This window comes from Callithrix jacchus, chromosome 2 (genome assembly GCF_049354715.1).
Source record: "Callithrix jacchus isolate 240 chromosome 2, calJac240_pri, whole genome shotgun sequence".
Lineage (NCBI taxonomy): Eukaryota > Metazoa > Chordata > Mammalia > Primates > Cebidae > Callithrix > Callithrix jacchus.
Window position 1 is genome coordinate 75,009,295 of NC_133503.1, and position 14,320 is coordinate 75,023,614.

Here is a 14,320-nt window from a genome sequence, read left to right on the forward strand (position 1 = left end):
TGCCTGTCCAGAACACCCCTGAGCAAAACAAGGAAGCCCCTGCATGAACATCAGAACCTGCCTGTGGACCTGGGGCCAAAGGACTCATGCCTTGGGCTGGGATTGAGTCAGAAGAGAAGGGATGGTAAGAGCCATTAGGGCAGCAGCTATGGCTATTTATGTACAGATATATTCTTAGCACCTAGCACAGTGCCTTGCACCAAGAAAATGCTCAAGGCTCCCAGATGCTTGAAGATACAAGAGTCAGAATGCACATTCTGTGTTGACTGAGGTGGCCCTAAATAGTACATCCCATGACCCGTAGAAGTATTTGTTGTCTACAGATATTTGTGTACAAAATGGGTATACATGAATTAGTAAATGCATAGAAGATGAAAGTAGCCTGCAGGCAGATGGGAACAGGCCCACATAGCCTAAGCTGGGAGAGCCCACCTGGAGTTGCGTGAGGTCAGAAATGTGCTTTAGGTTGCACAGGGAGGAGAGGAGGAGGCTTGGGCTAGAGACCTGCCAAGTGCCTGCAATACTCAGAGACAAAGGCTTGAGAGCAGGTCAAGCCGTAAGGCCCTGGGCAGCAAGTGAGAAGGGGCAGAGCTCCTATCTCACCCTCACAGGCCCCCAGTGAGGATGGTGTGATGCATGACACACGTGTGGGGGCAAATTCACAGCTGAGGTGGTGAAGCAAAGGTGTGTTGGCCTCTGATGCATCTACCTGTGTCACCTGCACCCACATCACGAGCCAATCCACTCAGCAGTTGTGGCAGCATGGAGTGCTGGGCAGGGCAGGGCTTGGGAAAGGCGCCTTTACCCGGTGATGAGAATAGGCTTGGACACTTTCACGGCTGTGCTTATGATACTAATGCCGAGGTGCTTCAGAGATCATGAGACGCATTATGGAAATGAGGCCAAAATGAGCCTAGGAAGAAACATCCTTGGTCTGGAAGTGCTGCCCAGCCATGTGCTGCCAATTCCTCTGCAACCGTGCACACTAAAACAGTTGACCAGTTGCTCCAGCTTTATTGGCCGTGTTGAATTTTATAGACTGATGTTCCATTCTCTGGTTTCCAATATCCTCCAAATTGCATCTTCCTAAAGGTTTCTATTTCTGCATCAGACTATGCACAGCCTCCCTCACCATCGGTTATTCAAACAACATTTCTCATTTCATGGGAGGGAAAAACCAGCCAACACAAAACTCACCGAGGTGAGGAGCAATGGGGACAAGCTGGCGTGGAATGAGGGGCAGGCAGCCTTGAGCAGCTCAGGGCTGGGTTCTGCTTCATACTGATTGAATTTATCCACCAAATCCTTCTGACTCATTGAGGTTTTTACAGATTGTGAGTTGCCGCCCACTCGGTGTGGCAGAACTCCTCCCTGCAGGACCCCTTTTCTCATGCCTGAGAGCTCCACTCACAGAAAGACCAAGGGTGGCATCCTGGCTCTGGTACTTCCCAGCTGTGTGGTCTTGGTTATATCACTGCTGCTCTGGGCCTTTTGCTTGGCTGTAAAACGGGAGTGACAGCAGTACCCACCTGCTGCGGCCATGGAGAGAAGCACAGGCGGGGCTGCACAAACACCACTTGGCACAGTGCCTGGCACATTGCATGGATTCGGTGTTCGTGAGACCTGCCATCAGTGTTTATTCTAATCCAGTGTGGCCACAGGCCAAAAGCAAAGAGATGTACAAACTGTCAAGAACGCAGAAGCAGGAACAAGGACTCTGCCTGGGAGGTCTGGGAAGAGATTTCTGGGCCCAGATATCTTAATGGCAGGTGGAGAATGGGTGAGGAAGACATGAGTGTCAGGGTCTGATACTGTCCCAGCAGTGTCCACCTAGAGCCAGGGCTTCTCTTTCTGCAGATGGTCTCTTGGTTTGGACTCCACTGGAAAGCCTTCAGTGCCCCATGCTCTGGGTCAGCTGTAGTCCTGGTGGGAGGGCAGGAGAGCTGGGCAGCCTCTCCTTCTCTAGCATTGCCATAGGGAGTGCCCAGCAAACAGGAACGACCTGAGCACTGATGAACAGGAGCTTGATGGATGTTAGGCAGGCCAGCCCCAAGGTGGGTGCCTTGGGGTGAGCACATCACCTCTACCAGAATCACAGCTCCCGTGGGGAATAGGAGGAAACAGATGACAAGGGTTCTGTTGGGAGTCAGGGACAGAGGGTCCTGCCAGAAAGGATATAAAGAACAAGTTGCTGCAGTCCCCACCCCACCATGGCAGCAGAATAGTTCATACCAGCTTGAGATCATGGATGAAAATTTGTCATTTGTCCCAAATTTCCAGAGAGCTATTAATACAGGAAACAAAAATACCTTGTTTTCCATGCAGGCAAAAATTCTAAAATCATCCATCTTTCATTCTCTATTTCTATCAGACTTTATGAAAAGAAGTTATGACTTTGTTCTCTGGGACTTTATCTGCCCCCAGAATTCACTATTAGGACAATTCTTTGTGCAGCTGGAGTGTGTGGAGCAAGAGGAAAGAGGTGCTGGGTTGTGCTGGGCTAAGCCGCTTCAGTTTGGAGCTCTCCATCTATGGCCAGAGCCCCTGATCCCCTATCAGGAAGGAGGTTCTCCTGAGAACTGGTGGAGGACTCATAGCCCTCACCACCCTGCAAGGGAGAAGAGGCAGCATTCTAAGTCCCATTTATAAGAAAACTTTTGGTATCACATTCCAGTTGCTATGGCAATGGGATTCCTTGTGAATGTAAAATGAAATATATCATTTAGGGATCATAGCATGTACGAAAATCAACCAGACTCAAAAGAATTGCTACAGCTAGAGTTTACAGCTTTGATCCCAGATCTCCTGAGTCACAGGCAGTGGTTCTCTCACCAAAAGTCAGGGGCAAAAAGAGGTGTGGGAAAGATGTATCTCTTCCTGTGGCAAAATTAGTGTCACGTTTTTCCTCAGCACCAAATCCTACCAAGGGAATGCCAAAATATCGGATGGATTTTGCTGTTTAACTTCTTACAGAGTTTGTGTTTTCAAACTTATCTTGTGACATTGCATTCCTGTTTGTGTATTAGTTGGCACTTTTCAACTCAGTTTTCTTGGTTTTGAATTCACGCTTTATCTCCTACGCTGTTCAAGATGAGTCTGCCTTTCAGCAATCACTCACCAAGCCAGGGTTGTGTTATGCCAGATGATACAATGTCATAGTTGGGCAGTTTTCCAAACAAACCATGAAATCATAGAAGAAAGGGGTTGTTAGAGGTTCCGTTTTAAGGGGCCCCTTAGCTGCTTCAGCCTGATGGTGGTTGCAGGTGGGTTTTGGTGCTTCAGAGGGGAGTTCCCAAGATAATGAAAGCCGAGGAAAGTATTTCCATTTCTGGAAACAAGTTAAACATATTAGAAGCTCACTAAGAACTCTTTTTTCTTACTTGTTACTAAACAGGCGTAAAAACTCAATATTTTGTTGAAAGTTCACAGAGCAGATCGAACTTGCTGCCAAAGAGCCGGGTTTTTTCCTTCCTGTTATTTTGTTGCTGTTATTACTTTGAGTCTTGTTACTTTAGGAATTTAAATTGGGCCCCACACCTCCAGGGGCATTTCTATATTTCCACAAGGCTTTTCTGTCCTGCCTTGTGGGAAAGCTTCTCACACCCCCAGTGTATCAGCCCAGCCCAGCTCTCAGCAGGAGACTCACTTCCTGGGATGTGTGAGATGCTGCTGTGGGGCTGTGATGCCATCAGGCATTGAGAGGGGAGTTGGTGGAACTCTGCTGGAGCAGTCCCTGTAGCAAGAGGTGCTAGGGGCTGAGGAAGCATCAAGGAAGCCCAGGCTGATGGGACTACGTGGCACATGCTTGAGGGCACTGCTTTGGACAAGGCACGTGAGCTTTCTGTGCCTTGCTTACCTCGTCTGTAAAATGGGAATAACGGTACTGACCTCACAGAGTGTTGAATGACAGAAGCAGCACCTGGCATGCCACGAGCATTCTTCTCTAAGCAGTAACGACAGCACTAGGGACGATGGCAGTGCCGTTGCAACATCAGGGCTTGTTCAAGGAGTAGATGCAAGAGGCTATAAGACCCTTGCCCATTGATGTGACAGCCTGTAATGAGCTAAGAGGTCCTTCTGTGAATGAGGGGAGAGAATATTGGCACTCCATATTTATTTAAGGAATGACTAGAATTTGACCTCCAGTCAATCAAATTTAATGACTACCTTCTCCAACTGTCTTGCTTTTTGAAAAGAGATGGAATGAGTCACCCAAGTTCACCCAGCAGGTTAATAGAAAGAGCAAGGGGAGAATCAGTTATCTCTGATCCCCAGTCTGGACAAAGCTCCTAGAATGCACCTCTGGGCTCTCAGGAAATGACAGTGGATGCTGGGGTAAGAGTTCATCTGCCTGAGGATGAGAATGTTTAGAGAAGGTGCTACAGGAGAGGAGAACTTCAAGGTGGATCTTGAAGTGCCAGGAAGGGTTTGCTAGGTTGAGGGGATGGACAAGGCTTTCTAGGGATGCAGGCATAATGTACCTCCAGTCTGAGGGAAGAGCAAGTGATTATGGGATCCCGGGTGTGGGAGAGGGCATTGTTAGGGATAAAGGCAGACAAGTAGTGGATCACAGCAAGCTGGGAAAGGCCTTGTGTGCCAAGCAGGGTAGTCTGACCTCAAGCTGACCGGGTGTCAGATAAGCTGCTGCAACATTCTCATTTCCCAAAGAGGGACCCTGAAGCTCAGAGAGGGCTCAGAGGTACCTGTCCTAAGTTGCACAGGCAGAGCCAAGCCCAGACCCAGTGAGGCCTTCAAAGGCACCCACAGCTTTGGGGCTGTTTTTAGTTAAACCTCAGTAAAACACGTTCCCAGCAGATGCAATTGCCCTATGTTTCTTCCCCGGGAGACCTCCTGGTACAGCAGGAAGGCTCAGGAGCCAAGGGCAGTGGAAAGGGCCTCACGTGCCACTGCTGGGCGGGGCCTCCCTGCTCTGCAGGTCATCAAAAAGCCACAGCTTCTCCAGGGAAAGCTGGCTCAATCATCCCAAACTCACAGGGCCTCTGGACATCAGAAAACCAGACCCCTGTCTCCTTTCTAAGGAAACAGTAGGAAACTCAGGCATACCCACAAGACTGCCAGGGGAGCCTGGGGTCAAAAGCAGGCAGAACCTCTGGGAACAAGCCCACCTTCAGCCTGGTCTGACTCTGGAAGCTGGCCTCCGCTTTCTCTCCAAACTCCCTTTCCTGTCCATCTAGTTGCCTTCCACTTCTGGGCATACCCACATTTCTGTCCAGTGGCTATTGTTGTTCCTCCACTCCTTGCAAAGGGATCTCTCCATACCCAGCCCTCTTCCTGGCCTTCACCTTAGGCTCCACCAAAGAGGGTTTGGCCATTTTCCACCAAGCCACTCAGCTTCACAGACCTCTGTTGAATGCCCACTGGGTGCTAAGGCTGTGCCAGGACCTGAGGATACCAGTAGGATACCAGGCCTATCCTCAAGGAATTTACAGCCAAAAGACATGCTAGGCATCTTCACTCTTTGGGTTATCCTTTGGGGGCTGCTTCAGCCAGAGATGCCTCCAAGACCTCAAACACAAATGGGATTCTTTATGGCCTGTCTCTCATGTTAGGTACCCCCTCCTCACTCTGTGTATTCCGTCAGTATCTGTGCGAACAACTAGGACTTGACCAAACTGAAAATTTACTCACGACCCCCTAGTCCAGCATCCCTGCGAGCTCTGCTGTCCCATTTATAGTATTTGATTCTAGGGTCAAGGAGAGTGACTGAAAACAAATGTGTGTTTTATGCAAGGAAATGTCTTGGTGTGAGCACCCCACAAATGTGCAAGAATTTTATCAGTCCAGCATGTGTGGTGTGCTTCACAGAACCGCTACACTTTGAATGAATTAATTACATTCCAGTAATTAAAAATTGCTAAGAAGTTATTGAGCTGAGAAAGTCTCACAGTGCATTGATTTCACTTATAGAAACAAGCTACAGTCTCTAAGTTCCCTACATTGTTTCCTGCTGTTTTCTGGCACCCCATTCTTCTTTCTCCAACCCCTTCTCCTCTGCATACTCCTCAGTCCCATTGGTTGCTGGCGGACTAGTCTCTCTCATCCTAAAGCCCAAGGGAGCAGACTTTTGTCCCAGCATCCTCCGGGGGAACCCTTTCATCTCTTCCCTCCCAGGCTGCAGAGCGTTTCCTGCACTGGCTCTCTCCACCTCTGCAACTTCCCTGTATTCTGCCCTCTAGGGTCTGCACCTCACTCCGGTCTTGTTACCCCTGCCACTGAGTTTGCTAAGATCACCTTACCCTTCTAAGTGCCAAGAAGGCACTTTCCGGGCCTGGTCTTGCTACATTCCACTGGCAGTGAGCTCTGTCATCCTCCCTGCAGCCAGGTTCCACTGTCTTCTGGGGACATCTGACTCTCTGTAGGCCCCTCCTTCTCTAGCAGCTGCTTCCTGGTGTGTCCCCTGTGGCTCTCTTCTCCCCATGCCTCAAAGGCCCAAACTGTCCCATGAGCAAAGACCCAACCATATCTTTATCGACCTCTCCTCACATCTCAGTTGAGCTCTCATTCCACCTGGGATGGTCCATCCCACCATCGTCTCCTGGCTGGATGACCTCTGTGGCCTCCTAGCTATTCTCTGAGCTCTGTCAGATGCTTCTTCAAATCCACTTTCCATATGTCATTTAGAGTAAGCTTTCTAAGACAGAGCTTTGACCATGGTGCTCTCCTGCTCAAATCCTTCTGTCCATTTATTCAGCAAACATTCATGTATGATGAGTCAGATACTATTCAGGGATGTGGGGCACAGTGGGGAACAAAACAGACAAGAGCCCTGTCCCCATGGCAGGTACAGTCTTGTGAGAGAAACAGACAGTAAGCAACAGATGAAGTCTATGTGACAGTGACAAGTGACATAGAGCAGAATAAAGCCAGGAGGGCAGTTAGCCAGAGCCTCTAATATGAGAAGTGACATTTGAGCAAAGACCTGCAGAAGGCTGGGGGGTTAGGTAGTGAGGCATTTGAGTATCTGGGGGAAGAGTATCCCAGGCAGTGGCAATCAAAGGTTTGCAAAGATCCTAAGGTAGGAGCTTGCCTGGCATGTTTGGGGACTCACAAGGGGGCCAGGTTGCTGGACCAGGGTAAGTAAGCAGAGAGAAACTGAGGAAGTCAGAGGCTTGATGAGGCTGATCTTCCCATAGGACCCTGTTGATCATTGGAAGTCCAAGCCCTTTGCCATTAGGCCATATTGCCCTTCTCATTACTCCATGAGGCCCACCCAAAAGTGGCCTTGATGAGGGAGGGAGTGACATGAAGAATCCTCCCCGGGCCTCCCCACAGGAGGCTGTTTGAGGAAGGCCCTGTGTGGGCAGGATGGGTGCTGGTGGCTCAGGTACTCAGATCCATGAGCGTGAAGCCTGTGCCCAACACTTGGGAGGTTTCAAATGATCATTAGGAGTCAGATGTTTCATTACTGGAGCAAGAAGAAGTTGATTTGAGTCTCTTTTAAGGTTCTCCCCTATCGTGCCTTCAATTAAGATCAAGGCCCCCATGTAGCAGCCACTAAATGACACCATGTATTGAATCTCTGTGCTCAAGCAGTTTATCTAATTATCTGTGTGATAGACTCAGCAGCTGTCAGACCAGCCACAACTCAAATACGTGGACTCTGTATGCCTGTCTCAAAGCGTGTTGTGCTCACTAGCAAGCTCGAGGACAGGACTTTCATGCTCTTTTCTAAATGTGGATCCCTTTCAGGTTCCTCTGCTGCCTGGTGATATCAGGCATTGAAGGAGCCAGTGGCTGGGAGGACAGTGGGTACAAGAATGAGCAGAGGCCTTGGGGCTGCACCATTCCCTCCCTCACTCCAGCCCTTGCACTCAGCCTCTCTGCGTACTTTTTTGGACAGGGAAGCAATGACCCAGTGTGGGCCATCTTCTTTTCTCCAAAGAGGAGGGGAGCACTTGCCACTGTATCAAATTAACTGAAATAAATGAGGGGGGTCAGGAGGCAGTGACCCAGGGGAGAGTAAATGACTGCTCATCTCCATCAACAGAGAGTGTCTTCATGGGTAAAACACTCCTCAGCAGAGCAGGCTCATTGGATGCATGAGGAACAAGACCACAGCAAACAACTGAATATGAGGTCTATGGAGTTGAGTCCTTGGCCAGGAGAACCAAGGACAGAACTACCAAAAGCTGGGCCCCAGCCCTGTACAGCATCCTGAGTCTCTGGGAACCATCCACACTTCTGACTATAGGTGAGCTTGTGCCCAGTCCTGCAGTGGGTGCCTTGCGAGGGCCAGATCCAGAACACACGTATTCTCCAGGTTAATGAGGGAAGACAGAGCTTCACAGTCACTGCTGGGTTTGGACATCTAGAGAGTTCTTCTCTCTGCTTTTCTTCTTATTGTGTTCATTTCTGCTTTGATGCATTTTGATCACTCATTAATGAAAGTAATTGGAGTGAAAACTACTTTCAAAAAGCTCCTCTAAATGAAAGTAGTAAAATCACTTTGCTTGCAGGTAATTAAAATAGCTAGATGCTGTGAACTCCATCCACTTATTATAAGCAGGGTAATCTGAGTTGTGCATTTCTCTTTGTAGCTGGAAAGAAGGGCTCAATCAGGGACCTAGCAGTCATCTCTCTTTTCTTGTCTTCCCTAGGGAACTTTTACTTTCTCTTCCACTGCTTGTGTTCAGTGTATTCATGCTCCCTTCAGCTGGCTAAGGTGTGTCCAAAGGCCTGGTCTGCAGTGGTGCAGCAAATGCCTTTTTGAGCCCCTGCCTCTCTCACTCATTCTGCCTGGCCAGCGCTCTGACTCTTCCTCTGATACACCTGTTCATCTCTGTCTCTGTCTGTCTTCCCCTACCCCATTTTTGTCTCTGTTTCTCAGATGCTATGTAGCTCATCCAGCGATCCATATTTCCAACAAAATATAGTAAATCCAAAGTATTTTTAAAGGGCTTTGCAGAGGTCTTTGCTTAGACCCAGTCAATTGGAGCTTGTACAGATCCTAGTCTACATGAGTCCTCAGACCTGAGATTTTAATCTTCCCCACGCAAGCTTGTCCAGTGATTTTGGTAACCCTTGATTAGAGGCATCAGATGTTATGAAGGGCAGAACCTTTCCTGATAGGTGGGTGATGGACAGGAAAGCAGGGGTGAGGAAGATGTCTCTTGTAAAACTGCAAAAGGACAAATAGACAGACCAAGAAGGAAGTTTCAAAAGGGGACACCAGGGTCGGGGCGGAGGTGGTACCAGAAAGGGTCAGTGATACATCTTCCTAATTCTGTAGACAGTGAGCTTGCTATTTCTCCTTTCCACTCACGTGCAAAACTCCAGATTTTCAAGGGCGTCTCAACTGTTTAGCCATGAATGCTGGTTACAGGGAAGTTAAGGCCTCTCGTCGGGTACAACATGTTGCTGTAGTGACCATGGATTTAGTTGTAATTCCAGTCTGGTCAATCTCACTGGGCTGTGGTGAGAGTAAACAGAGGTGAAGCCTGAACTGACCTGTCAGAACAAGAATGACAGTGAAGCTGGCTTCTGCCACAGAGGAGGAGGACAGCACACGCTTAAGATGCAGCAAAAGAGCATGCTTCAGGGAAAAATTATTGCAAGAAACAGAAGCACATTTCAGACAGCAACTGTATTCTACCCCCAATTCAAGAAAACATGAACTCTGAAATGAGATAAAAAATGGGATTATAAATTGGCTGAGCCACAGTCAAAAATAAAATGGAAGCTGGGGTAGGTAAGGAAAGAATATAAAGAACCTGAAATACAGTTGCAGAAGTTCCCTACTTAAAGCGGTTAAAGGAAAGATTAACAATACAGAAACCATAGTGTTCTCCAATAGAGAGAACAAGCTTGAAAACTGCTCCCCAAATACGCCAAAAATGAGCATAAGGTTTAAAAAATAATGTGAGAGAGGAAGATAGAGATGTAGGACCGAGATTAAAGATTTAAGATAATAGTGATTGGTTATCTTAAAGACTTCAGAGCAATTCAAATGGACACGATAAGCAAAGAGTAAGCCAGAAAAATAAGTGCCCTATGCTGAAAGATTTATCAAATAAGTCAAACTATACTTGCTAAAATTTTAGGTTTTGAAAAATATTTAAATTAATCTGAAGTGTCCAGCAAGAAAAAAAACAAAACAAGCAAACTGAAAAAACACCACCTGGTGTTGCACTGGCGGTTCTCAAGTGGTTTTAGCTGACCGGCTTTCCTGGGGCAGCTTCTCCCCTTCAGTTACATTTATGTCAAAGGTGTCAAACACTGTGTTCCCCTCACACATTGTCTGGTGTGAAGGAAAAAAACATTCTGTCCTTGGACTTTTCTGCAATATTAAAAAGCAAGAAGGCAATGAAGAACATTGGTAGAGTTTTGAGGTGGTAAGACTGTGATGCAAGAATTCTACACTTATCAAATGGTGATCTATGTGTGGAAACAACAGGAAGTATTTTCTGCTAGGCAAGGGTTCAAATAAGACATCACCCACGCACTCTTGGCTGGGGGAAATAAGGGAAAGATGAACCCTTCACATTCTACAGCGAAATCAGAGAATCTGACAAAGAGGAAGCCATGGTACTGAAAGCGTAGGTGAGCACAGGGGATCTTGAAATGAGAAGGTGTCTAAATAACTTTTTAAAATATAGTTACCAAGAATTGCAAAGAGTAGATGATGAGGTTAGGTGCACTTAATTTTCTTGACGGACTTAGGGGAATTTCAACAGATCACGCATAATTCTTGACTCAGTATGTTAAAAAGCGTACATGAGCTCAACTAGGCAATATTCCATCAGAGCCCAGAATGAACCTGATGCAACTCCAGACAAGTGTCCCTGGTTGTTCCCAGCTGACCTGGGAGATTTTACCTCCTGCCTTTGCTAGTGTTTCTAGAGACCATGGGAAGGATCGGCCACTGACTGACGTGTTCCACCCTACAGTCAGGCCTCCTGTGCCTTCATCTTGGTAGCTAGATGAAGTGTGACTCCCCAGAAAGCATGCAGGGGCTGCAACTGAAGTGGATGAAAACTCCAGCATGTCATAGTGTGTCTTCCTTGTGTGATGATGCCTTTGCTCATGAGTGTGTGTCAGTATGCCAGTGACATAGTCAGGACAATTGGGAAGGCCTGAACTATTGGTTCTAATGTTGCAGTCAATACTCTGTGATTAATCAGTTAGAGAGAAATGCATGAGAGCCAAACTTGGTTGCCAAGAAAAGGCAAAGAAGGTAAAAGAGCAGGCCTGTTAGGAGATGGAGGTAGAAGTTCAACCTCCAAGGCAATAAAGGGCCACCATGGCCACAGCCTTGCAGAGTAGAAGAAGAAATAGCCATCGGGGTGGGGTGGATAGGATTGTGGCAAATTCACATTCTCATTCATCGAGAGTCTGCCAGGCTGCCAGCCCACTGCCAGGAGCTGTATGTGCATCATCTCGTGCACTCCTCTTCCTAGTTGGTGTTTACTGAGAGGCAAAAAGAAGCCAAATAATTTCCCAGTTACTGATCCTGTAAATGATAGTGCCAGTACTGGCCCTGCCTGTCCCGTTTCACTGTGTGCCAGTGGCCACTCCCACAGTTAGGAGGGATATTTGTGGTGGAGGGGGGCTTGACCTGAACCTGGAAGAGTGGGTGGGTGGGACATGAATAACCAGGTACAGGGCAGGGGCAGCAGAGGGAAATCCTGTATGCAGTTTTGCAGATGTTAGGGCTGCACTCCTTCCGCCTCCACCAGACTCAGCACTTGCAAACTGATCAGACAGCAGGTACCTAAAAACCCTCCTTCTCCTGAAACTAAATGAGGAGAAGTTAGAGTTACCGCAGACATTAAGCACTGCAGATTCAGTTGTTTTAATGAAATGAATCACATTTGCACTAATCTTGTCTTTGAACTTGAGTGGCTGTCTCCACGTGGCTATGTGATGTGACAACCCCAGTGAGCACATTACAAAGAAAGAAAGTCCCCGCCAATGCCACGTGAAACACAGGCTCTATCACACAGGAAGGCTCCATCACACAGGAAGAAAAAAAACACCCATATCTCCCAGTCGCTCCTCTCTGTCTCTTCACTTCTGCCTGGGTTCCTTCTCGCCAGTGTCCCCACCTCTGCCCCCTGCCAAATTTCAGTGACATGAAGATCTTGTTTATGTGCCAGGCTTATCTCAATAAACATTCTCCTAGCAATTTTAAAGGAACAAACTTTCCATATGAAAAAGTTTTGTGGTTCTCAGGGTAAACAATTGTGAGTATCGGGAAGCCCTGAAGAAAAGGGGAATCTATGCAAAAGGAAGACAAAGTCCCTGCTGAGAAATGTGGTTTCTTTCTGTAAAACACACGGACAGAAGCCCATATACTAATTTAGTGAAATAGTTGGCACAAAACAAGATCCACACTTGAGCATGCCTGTCTAGAAGGCTGGGAAAGAAAGAACTCAGAGTGAAGGCACCACCAGGATTCCTGTGGCTGTAGTTCCACAGAGACTTTGCTGGCTGTGATTATAATCACCAAACTTTGCAGCAAATGATTGTGATTTTACACATCTCACCCTTTTTACAAAACTAGAGATTGCACTTTGGTTGGCCAAGGCAGATCACCTAAGGTCAGGAGTTCAAGACCAGCCTGGCCAAAACCCCGTCTCTACTAAAAATACAAAAATTACCCAGGTGTAGTGGTGGGTGCCTATAATCCCAGCTACTTGGAAGGCTGAGGCAGTAGAATCGCTTGACCTGGGAGGCAGAGGGTGCAGTGAGCCAAGATCGCACCATTGCACTCCAGCCTACGTGACAAGAGTGAGACTTTGTCTCAGAAAACAAACAAACAGAGATTAGATTGGATGAGAATGGAGGGCAGGGTAACAATTAACTCAAAGAGCCCATGTTACATGCCAGGTCCAAGACTGAGTATTCTGTGTGCTTTCTGTCCTTTAATCCTACAACAGCCCTTCAGGAGAAGGACTGTTATTATATTACTCTTACTTGGCAGGTGAGGAAACTGAGGCTCACAGACGTTCAATGACTTCCCTAGCACCACTCAACCAGTGAAGAGGAGAGCTGGAATTCTGACTGATTTGAAATGTTAAATGTTGTCTTTGCTCTGTCTGCTCTGCCACATCTCTTACATGTATGATTTTTTTAAAACACACAATGATTATTGTTCAACAACTGGGCAGATTGTGCCTACACTCTCGCTTGTGTTCTGAAGGAGAATTTCTGCGCGTGTAGCTGGCATGTGCCTGTGTCGTTAGCCACGCTTGACTCCACAAAGGAATTGCAATGGTGTTTCGAAACCTTTGTTTCTTTGTTGTCTTTGTTCCTTCTACTGTGCCATACCGTCTGTGTGTACAATGATTTCTGTGAAGTAAAAAGGAAGGAGGCCTTGCAGAGAGCACCTGCACAGTCTCTCCCTTGGTCAGGATTAGCAGAAATCCGGGGACTGTGTATGGCTCATCTCAGGGGAGCCAATGGCAGAGTGGGCTCGGGACCAAGCTGCTAACCTGATTTGCTGGCAGTGGACTCAGCCTCTGTGCAGCCCAGGTTGGATTCTAGGGGGACCAGGAGCCTGTGGGGCAGCCCAAGATGGCAATCTTGGAAAAGGGATTCAGAGTGGGTGTGATCAGGGAGAGGGCTTCTTTAGGCCGCATCACACAGAAACCCATGAGCAGTGCCAGTGTGTGCCCTAAACCTCATCCCGCCTGTTTGTCCACACTTGTTAGGACAGTAAAGTAGTAGTCCCTGTCTTCAACACTGTGCAGATCAAGTTTCACTCCTGTGTTTCATGATTTGATAGAAAGATCTGTGATTTTTACATCTGGGCCATTCATGCCTTGGCAGGCTTCTGCAATTCAGCATTTCATTTCTTCAACAAACAGTGCTGACTGCCTGCTATGTACCAGGCCTAGTTGAGGACCTGGTGGGGGACCCAAGAGGAGTGTGAGATAGCCCCGCCCATCAGGAACTGAGTGGGACACACACCCCCTGCCTGTTGTAAACAAGCGTGGGGAGCACCACCACGGAGCATGTCCAGTCTGTTATGGAAGAAAACAGGGAGGTCTCTGGGAGGGGGTGCCATCTGGGCTGAGTGCTGAATAATGAGAAATGGGTTGGAGAAAGAGGAAGGGAGTCTTCTAGGCCAACGGTTAGGGTATGAAGCCAGTATGGGGAGCCACAAGCCAATTGATGTTTCTCCAAATGTAGAGTTTAGGGCTGAGAGAGGGCACCATGGCCTAGCCTGGAAAGGAGCTTTGGTCAAGCTGGGGTCAGACATGGACCATTAGGTTAAGGAGCACGGACTTTCTCCTGGACACAAGGGGAGGCAGCATTCTGGGGTTTTAAACCATAGGCCTGGTGTTCAGAAGGATCA

The 14,320-nt window shown here is 47.7% G+C and overlaps 1 protein-coding gene across 6 annotated transcripts in view; it reads left to right on the forward strand.

Moving 5' to 3' along the window:
- Positions 1-14,320, forward strand: part of FSTL4 (follistatin like 4) — a 430,768-nt gene that overhangs the window by 216,765 nt on the left and 199,683 nt on the right. The gene's annotated exons all lie outside the window — the stretch shown is intronic.